Raw genomic sequence first — 9,430 nt, 5'->3', positions numbered from 1 at the left:
TATATATTCATGAATTTTTAAAAATAAATTATATAAAAGAATGAATAATTTGAGTGGTTGAATAACAATATGATATTTAATTTATTTCATTCAGTCTACTCATTTAAATAATAACTTTCGATTCGTCAGCTTTTTACTTTGTTTATGATTATTATATTCTCCATTGTATGACACTATTCTTAATTTTTATCTATTCTGTATAGTATTAATTAATTTATTATTTAATCATATAAATAAACTTTTATTAATTTTAAATTCTAATGTAAAATTTATACGCAGGAAAGTAAACAAATTTTACTTTTTTAGATATTAATTGAGCCGAGTTGAACGTCGAATCATAACGATGTTCTAATCTAACTTTTAAATTTTAAATGCTAATGTAAAGCTACTTTCTCGAGTCTTTAATTTAGAAAGCAATAATCGATTATAAATTGATCAGTTGCTCTACTAAAAATAAGAAATAAATTGTATTTAATAATAAATTACGTTACAATATTTAAATAACTGTGTAAACGTGATACGTGTATATACATTTGTCTATGGTTATTTTATGAGTAATCAGATATCTCGTTTAAAATTTGTTCAGTACGCTTTCAACGTTCAGTATATTTTGTAGGAAAATTTGACGTAGAAATTAAATTACCAGAAATAATCAAATAATAACGAATGTTGAAGTGATATTTTTTCAATAATTGATGTAAGAAACAATTCTACTTTCCGTAAGATTGCACATCTATTATATAAGCAGATTATTTGTAATGTAAGCTGTGATTTATGCGCAAGATTGCAATTTTCAACCAGGCAATACGAAGGTATTTGCTTCGCCGTAGAACCCCATAAAAATGGATTACGGCAAACGCGCTATTTCAGAAGAAACATGAGTTCGTACTTTATAGCTTCGTGGTTTGTTCATTACTTTTAACTCTTTACAGATTTGTTAAGTAGGTCTCTCGTAGTATTACTGCAACTCTTTTAAGTTTTTTTATGCATACATATTTCCTACGCTGTCACAGTAGGCAGCATTATTTTGCAAAATTGTTTTATCTCTAGTAAATCGTTAGAATATGTTGGAATTAGAAAGTGTTAATTAAATTTATCTAGCTAAAATTTATGGGTTGACTGAAATTTACGTCTGACTTCTGGATTCGTATACATTTATTTACTAAAGAATTTTCGAGAGAGCGGAATGGGTTGATGCCACCCTCCATAGCACAGAGCAGACAGGAAGAGAATACAGATGTACTCGCTGTATTTTTGTTCGCGTTAAGAACAAAGAGTCTACATATCACGTTTACGGTAGTAAAACGAGGCTGGGTCCTCCCTCTGTATAAATCACGTGGAGCGCTGCGTTTCCCTAGGTCGCGCCTTCACAATATACTCTCCCACTCGTCGGCGATTATATCGATTCGATCTCAAGAAAGTACTACTTTCGGCATTCAAAATTACAAGGTCGCGGGATGTATTAAGCAAGAATTCGTTCGATGAGACTCTGTTCTTACCGATAGAAGAGAATTCCGAAAATTGGCAATTACAGATTCAATTGGTCATTTGTCATAGCACTCGAATTGCACTTCACGTTAACTCGAGGAAAAAATTACAATCAAGTTGAAGATACTTTGCATCTAAAAGCGTAAAAAAAAACATCGCGCTCTGTATCACAAAGATAATTTAATGCTTTTGCTTTGCGCTCACAGCTCTCTTAAAAAAAAGATAAAATAATGAATTCTAAATTTTTTCTAAAAATGTAGAATTAAGAGGCAGTATGTACGTACGTATATAAGTAGAGTAAAAACAGAAATTTTTCGTAGGAATTCTTTTCGAGATTTTTGGAGAGTTTTACGATGCAATCAAACTTTTTTAATTTAAAAGTAAAAAGTTACGCACATTGCAATGTTTGTAAAAACAATTCTGTTGCCATTTTTGTGTTCAAACAAACTAAGACAAAAAGTGTAGAAAATATTATAACTAACTAAAAATATACATATACTTTTAAAGAAGATAAGGTTTGACTATACGTTTCGTAAATAGTTTCCAAAAAAATAAAGGAGGTAAAATTGGCGGATGTTGGTCTAAACCATGGAATCTCTCTCTTGTGCACATTTTCTTGCATTTTTTGATGTGCTGAATCATTTGCAAACTTTTATTTCGAACTGATCTGATGGGAACATGTTAAAAATCGCATTAAAATCAATTTAGCTTGAAATTAACGTTTGCAAATAATTCAGCATATTAAAAAAAATAAAAAAACATGCGCTAGAAAGATTCCATTTCTTTGATTAAAATTGACCTATTTTATTCATTGTTTAGGATATTTAGTAAAATAACCAATTTTAGTTTAAGTAATGGAACCTTTTTTGAGTTTTTTTTTTCATATTTTTTGATGTGCTGAATCATTTGCAAATATTAATTTCAAATTAAACTGGTGGAAAAATATCGAAAATTGCAATCAAAGATGAGATTTCAAAATTATGCTACTTTTAATGCAATTTTCAACATGTTTCCATCAGTTTGAAATAAACGTTTGCAAATGATTCAGAATATAAAAAAGTACGAGAAAATATATATGCATAAGAAAAATTAATTTACGTCAAAATTTGATAATTTTATTTACCCTCCTTTCTGAAAAACTCTTTGTTTCGTCCATTTCTCTACACTCTTTTAACATAGTTCGACATTTGAATTCTCAATTATAAAACTACGCTAAAATTGTTTGAACAATTTGTTTCTTTTCTCTTTATATATATATATATTTTTTTTTACAAAATGCACTAATGTCGCGGAACCGAATTTTTTTTGTGTTGCATACTTTTCCCATTTACAAATAAAAAAGAATAAACCTAAATTTGATTTCGATTTTCTCTTCTTTCGTTTCCTTGCTTTGTTCCTGCATTTTGTAGAAGCTAATACAAAACTGCATACTATTGCTGCAGTGTTGTTGCTTCAAAATTGATTCGTTTTATTCAAAATTTTTTGGTCGGCGCGTTTTATTGATATCGGCACATAAAAGTGCAACTTTCCACGTCGCTGGTATACATATATTTGAAGAGAACTTTTTGGTACACGAGATTTTTTTTATTGACGTTAGAACGTACTGTTACTTAACAAGCTGTTTTTAGTACAGAACACTTTTTTTGCTCGGTGAGAAACACTTATGCGTGTCACATCCAGTATTATTCACCTTCTTTACGCGCTTCCCATTCTCGGAGATCTTATGATCTCCCTGGGGGAATTTATAAACGCGGCCGCTTGCGCTAAAAAGCAACGTTCAATATTGTAGCTTCCATCGCCTGCAGCTCGTGTTGTATCCTTCATCCTGTTACCCGTGCATTACCGTTTCTATCCCGTTCAACAGTAAATACAGGATGTATCTTAAACATAAGTTTAAGCTCTGTGTGCAGGACACACAACGAGGAAAATTCTAGTATATACTCTTGTATATACTAAAAAAGAAAATCGTCGAGTGTTCTTTTAAATAAATTTTTAACTAAGTATATATAATTTTACACAAGCCATTAGTTGAGCTTTAGTTTGTTTGAGTAATAAAAATGTAATATAAAAGAGCCATCATTTTTTATAATTTTATTGTATTAATATTTCGGAAATGTTGGAAAGTCATAAACATGCAATATTTCAAGAATTTCATTAAAATCACAACATCGACAGGGAGTTTAGAATTATTGCTCTTTGATGAACGGCAATCATCAATTTTTATGATGTTCGATGATAAAATATTCAATTTGGATAGTTTTAAACAATCGCTGTTTCAAAATTGTCCCGTCTCGATAAAATTTTAAGGAGCATCTCGCGTTAAATTGAATTCCACAGTTCCGATGTTTCTTTCAGAAAAAAAAACATGAGATTTATATAGATAGCATATATATTTGGCGACGCGGGCTTTGCGCCTTCGATGGGACAAATATGATCCCGTGACGTTTTCTAAAACGATTTCCATGTTTTGTCGGGGTATCAACGTCATGCGGAGGCAGAACCGCGCGAAACGTGGGGTGCGAGAATTTTCCAAAAGCCTGTGACAAATCAATCAGATCGAACGCGAGCCGATTGATTGGCACATTATTTTAATGGCGGTCTGCGTTATAGTCGTGCACAGAGTGAATCGGCGAGCGCGTGGAAGCCACGCTCTAATTTATTTGAACCCGCGTGCCCCGCACGCCCCTGCTCAATTATCGCTACACGCCGATGCAAATGCGCGACGATATACGAAATCGAACGCCCGTGTATATCCGCCTGGGGATACGGCGATCTCGTGAATTAAATTTCGGATAGCCGTTAACCTCGGCCATTTACTCCGCCACGGGAAACACAATTTTAAACTCTCGTTTGCAAATAAACATGGACCATGGCGCGCTGAGCGTTTCCTCTACGTTTCCCTCCCTCCTCTCGTTCCGATTAATTCATTGCTCCCTCCTCCCCTCCCCCCCTTCTCTCTCTCTCTCTCTCTCTCTCTGAATTACCTACAACTAATGGCGGCTTTGAAAAGAGTTATTTATACGTGACCTTTCCCAAATTGCTCCCATTGTCTGTTTCATTTGTCAGCAGGAGCCATGCGATTTTCCAGAATTTTTCACTCACAGATGTCCGCGCGCTGCGCTATTATTGAGAGATGGAAACTTCACCGGAATTCGCCCATCGACGAGTAATACAGTTTCAAATCTAATTTCATCCGCGCACCCGATCGAGTCGTGCAACTTTTGCCACGGGCCCTCCAATGAATTTCGCCTTCCGATTCCCCGGCGATTCGTTCGTTTCTGATATTAATGACGTAGGATATTTTCAGAATGTTATTTTCTTTCTTTTTTCTATCCCTCTCTCTCTCTCTTTTTGAATATATATGAATATGTATGTCATGGTCAAAGTGTTAATTTAGTAAATGTATACACTTGCTAAATCAATGTTCTATATTTATACTAATTTAATAAGTAAATGTATTCATAAGCAATGAAATTCAAACTTTTACTCGTAAAAGCATACATTTTCATACTTGATTTAGTAAAAGTATACACGAGCAAAAATGCATCAATTTAAATGAATATTTTTGCTAGCAAATGTACACTTACTGTAGTCAATGTATACATATACTCATTCGATAAATAAATGTATTCACAAGCAATGAAATTTAAACTTTTACTAGTAATACATTTTCATATTTGATTTAACAAAAGTATATCAATTTAAATAAACACTTTTACTAGCAAATGTGCACACCATACGCTGGTTTTATGAGTGCATGCACATGTATTTTATTAAATCTTTACCAAATGGACGAGTCTATAATATACTACACTGAAAGAAAAGATTGGTTGAATTTGGAATAGCATTTTAAATTGTTTGCAGCAGCCAATTTTTGGTTGCGTTAGCCTATCGAAATCTTATACTGACATTGCAGGCTAATGCAATCAAAAATTGGCTGTTGTCAATTAAAAGTGCTGTGCTGTATTTTACCATCTAATTTGCTGCAGCAACCAATCTTTTCTTTCAGTGTAAAAAGAATGGAAACCGAAAGTATTAAACAGACTTCTACGTAAGGTAGGACGTATTATGTAACACAAAGTTATAACATATAACACGAAGAAAAATATTTGATTGAATTAATTAGTGGAAAATGAATGATTCAGAATTCTGGTTAAGTCTACTAGATTTCTGGTTAAAAAGAATTCTAATAGATTTAACCAAAGAAATTTTGAATGTTGGTCATCTCAATTATAGAATTCTAGTAAATCTAGTAGATTTAATCAGAACTCTGGATCGTTTATTTTCCATTAAGATTTCAGTTAACTCAATCACATATTTTTCTTTGTGTATATATTTACTAGCAGTAATAAACGTTCATTCATATTTTTTTAAATCACAGTGCGCTTTAATCTAATTCCTCAATATTTTTTTTTCTCAATTAGAAGTTGTTACTATAAAGGGCGGAAAGAGAGAGAGAGAGAGAGAGAGAGAGAGAGAGAGAGAGAGAGAGAGAGAGAGGAGTTCCATTATATCGATGTGTTTCGTAACCTCAATAGTGGCAAACTTCTATTAATATCTCGGTTTGCGGGCAATACTTTTTTCTGCCAGATTTTTGTTCGTTTCAGACAAAAACGCATTGAATAAGTAATTTCATCAATTTTTTGTGATGGCGAAACTGAATAATTATCGTATATATTTACTAAAATATATATTTTTTATTAAAATCTTAAAATTAATTTAACATATCAATACGAATATAACAATAGACGTTTCGACTCACAGAGTCTTCCTCAATATAATTAAATAAACTTATCTATTTCACTTAACAATATTGCACCGATAATAATTTTTTCATGTCAGTCGATGATTATTGATGGTGAACCAAGTCAATTCTTAAATCGATGTCCATAATTTATTTGAGCGAAATATAATTATCGAAACGTCTATTGTTATATTCATATTAATGATATGTTAAATTAATTTTAAGATTTTAATAAAACATCTTGTATTGCTCGTTTATTTGATCGTTGATATTTGAATTATTTTGCTGTGCAAACTTCGAGCGTTATTTATATATATTATATTATTTGTACTACATATGTTTATTGCGACGATTGACGATTTGCAATATGCTTTTACTATAGTGTGTTGTAGCAAATGTATACATTGTCCAGTAAATAAATACATTTACTATGAATAGCAGACATTTTTTTTTATATTCAGTTAATAGTTTATTAAAATCTTACATATAACTATTTTACTGAATTATTCGAAAATTTTTTTGCTATATGATATTTTAATTCGCAAATTTCGCGGGACATTATGTATATATATTCATAAAGTCATACGTGACTTGCATCTATAAAGGTATGTCTGAAATAAATGCAAGCCACATATGATTTTATGAAAAAATATTCACCAACGATAATCGGAAACATCCGCTGTCTCAAATAGCAGCGAAAACATTCAGTGGAGGATAGCGCCTAATGGAAGAAAAATAAAGGATGCCGAAAGGAGAGACCGTAAATCTGCTCCGCTTCAATAGCCGGCGGCTAATGGAAATCGCGAATTAACTCACTCTCGAATTAACTTCCTCGTTAGATCTCTCTCAATTAATCGCGATTACATTACGCGTAGCGCGATATATTTGCATTATCCTACTCCATAAGTGTTTCTACAATGCTTGTGCATTACGTGCGGCCTGCATAAAAACATCATGGCACTGCGAAGAATGCACAGTTACTTCCGTCGTCATCCTCCATTTTGGAAGTTTTGTTGGCGGTAAAAGTTAGAGCTCCGGCGCGCCAGACAAAATATCCTTTGTCCTAAGAGAAGGGGGGCACATCGCGCGAAGTAGAAAAATCCTCCCGAATTCACCATCGTCTCGCTCAACAAAGGACTCTTCCGAATTATCTGACCGAAGCGAGTCAAAATATTTGGACAGGACTTCTTCTGGCCTCGCGCGTGCTTGTAAAAATATTATTCTGCTTTAGAACGTGCGCGTACCACTTCCGCGATCATTCTTTGATAAAACCTGCAGAGCTTCGTTATGGCATTATCCTGATTTGCAGTGCATGCTAATCGAAACTTTAATGTTGACGATAACGCACGTCCCGGTCACCACATTATCATCAGCAGCTCTGTAGCGTGACAATCGTACCTTGTATCTCTACGAAATCTGAATGCGATTGCCAACAAGCTCTTGAGGATATTAATATATTAACAACGATATTTTCTGGACGCTACAAAAAAAAAATGTAATAAAGTTATAAATAATAGTGGTAGTTTGATACACAATTTTATGTAATAACGACATAAATAATAAATTTACGCGATTTTTTTCCCATCAATTTGCTGTTAAAAATACCGCGGTTATTACGTTATTTTTGTTATATATTTTGCTAGTGGATCTTGTTTATCCGCTTTTGCCAAAATTCTGCCAACATTATTGATTCCCGTATTTACAGTAGCCGCCTTTCTGCTAATAAAGCTTACAGCAAACGCCTCGCATGATGCTCCTGCATGGTGTTCCTGCTCTCACGATTATCTGGAAATATAACGGTGTGCAATGTCATTATCTTTATAACAAGGTGCCGTTTTAATAGAATAGCACTTCTCTCTCAATATGTTATTGTCAATTTTCGAAATATATAATATATAATAGCTTTTAAAACGAATATTCAGATTATATTTGTTGTATATAGATATTGTCATTATAGGCATTATTTATTAAATTTAATGGGATATCAATGTAGTACTTCATCGTGTGCGCCTATTAAGTTTATTATATTTCACAAATTAATTTCACAAATTATAAGATTTTACAAAATGTAATTCGATATGTTATATTTCTGTATTGACGCGTCCATACGCGCGCACATTTCACACCCATTTGAGGGCGAATATAGCTATTTAATTTATTCAGTTTTCGATCGTATTAGAAGAAACCATATGTAGGACAGCGCCATATATCGTGTTAATTCCCTTCGCTTGAAACCGAAGTTTTACGCAAACCAACTAATTGATCGTGGAGCCAACCTCCGACTGGGAATTTCGTGAGATTACGAAATGAAGCTGGAGGTATTATCGAATGCGTTAATTATTGCGCTTATAATCCGGATTAGCCGCTCCATGGTCGTTTACGTTTGTGTATAAGATGGGAAGCCATTGCCAATTTGCAGCTGTGACTATTTGAGGACGACCATCTAATCAAGGGTTAATATTCGTCATCGAGTCGACTTTTCGTGAAAATTTAAAAGTTAATTTGCGATATGCAAACTGCAAATCGACTTACAGTACATTAGATAATCTTTTGCAAACTTTGCATATCGTTGTTATGACAGTTAAAAAGAGCAAAAAGTAGTAAAGGGGTTAGATATAGAGGAGTTAAATATTGTCTTTGGAGTCGTCTTTGAAATATATACTATGAAAATTTTTAACTTTATTATTCATATATTTTGCTATCACTATTACATCGATATTTTTTTATATTACATAAATTCTGTATTTTAATATTCCTATGCGATATATTATATTTTTTTTTACATATTGAAATTTGAAATAGTATTTTATATTTTATTAACAATTGAACTTTGATGTGAATCTTGACATATAACTGTTTTTTAGTTTTCTCATACCGCAATCTATAAATATTTTTGTGACTGGTTTTATTGGGTACAAACGTGAAAGATGTTGGCAGAGCAATATTTTTTTATAGTTCTATGTATTTTATAGCATTGCGTTAAGAGTGACGGAAAGAAAATAAAGAGGAAACTAAATATCGTCTTTAAAATATGAAAATTTGAAGTAGTTTTTTTATTTAACTTTATTATTCACATAATTATGTTTTCAACTTTATTATTCACGTTATTATTTTATCGATGTGTCTTTTTTTTTATAGCTGTATGAATTTTTTTCTGTATTTTAATATATTCCGTGTATAGTATATTTCTTTTTACTA

At 32.4% G+C, this 9,430-nt stretch overlaps 1 protein-coding gene across 1 annotated transcript in view; it reads left to right on the top strand.

Annotated features, from left to right (window-relative positions):
* The window catches only part of LOC108747808 (proteoglycan Cow), a 141,881-nt gene that overhangs the window by 116,599 nt on the left and 15,852 nt on the right, over positions 1–9,430 (top strand). The gene's annotated exons all lie outside the window — the stretch shown is intronic.

This window comes from Trachymyrmex septentrionalis, unplaced genomic scaffold (genome assembly GCF_001594115.1).
Source record: "Trachymyrmex septentrionalis isolate Tsep2-gDNA-1 unplaced genomic scaffold, Tsep1.0 scaffold20, whole genome shotgun sequence".
Lineage (NCBI taxonomy): Eukaryota > Metazoa > Arthropoda > Insecta > Hymenoptera > Formicidae > Trachymyrmex > Trachymyrmex septentrionalis.
Note: the sequence above shows the minus strand (reverse complement) of the source record. Positions and strands in the feature narration are given on the sequence as shown.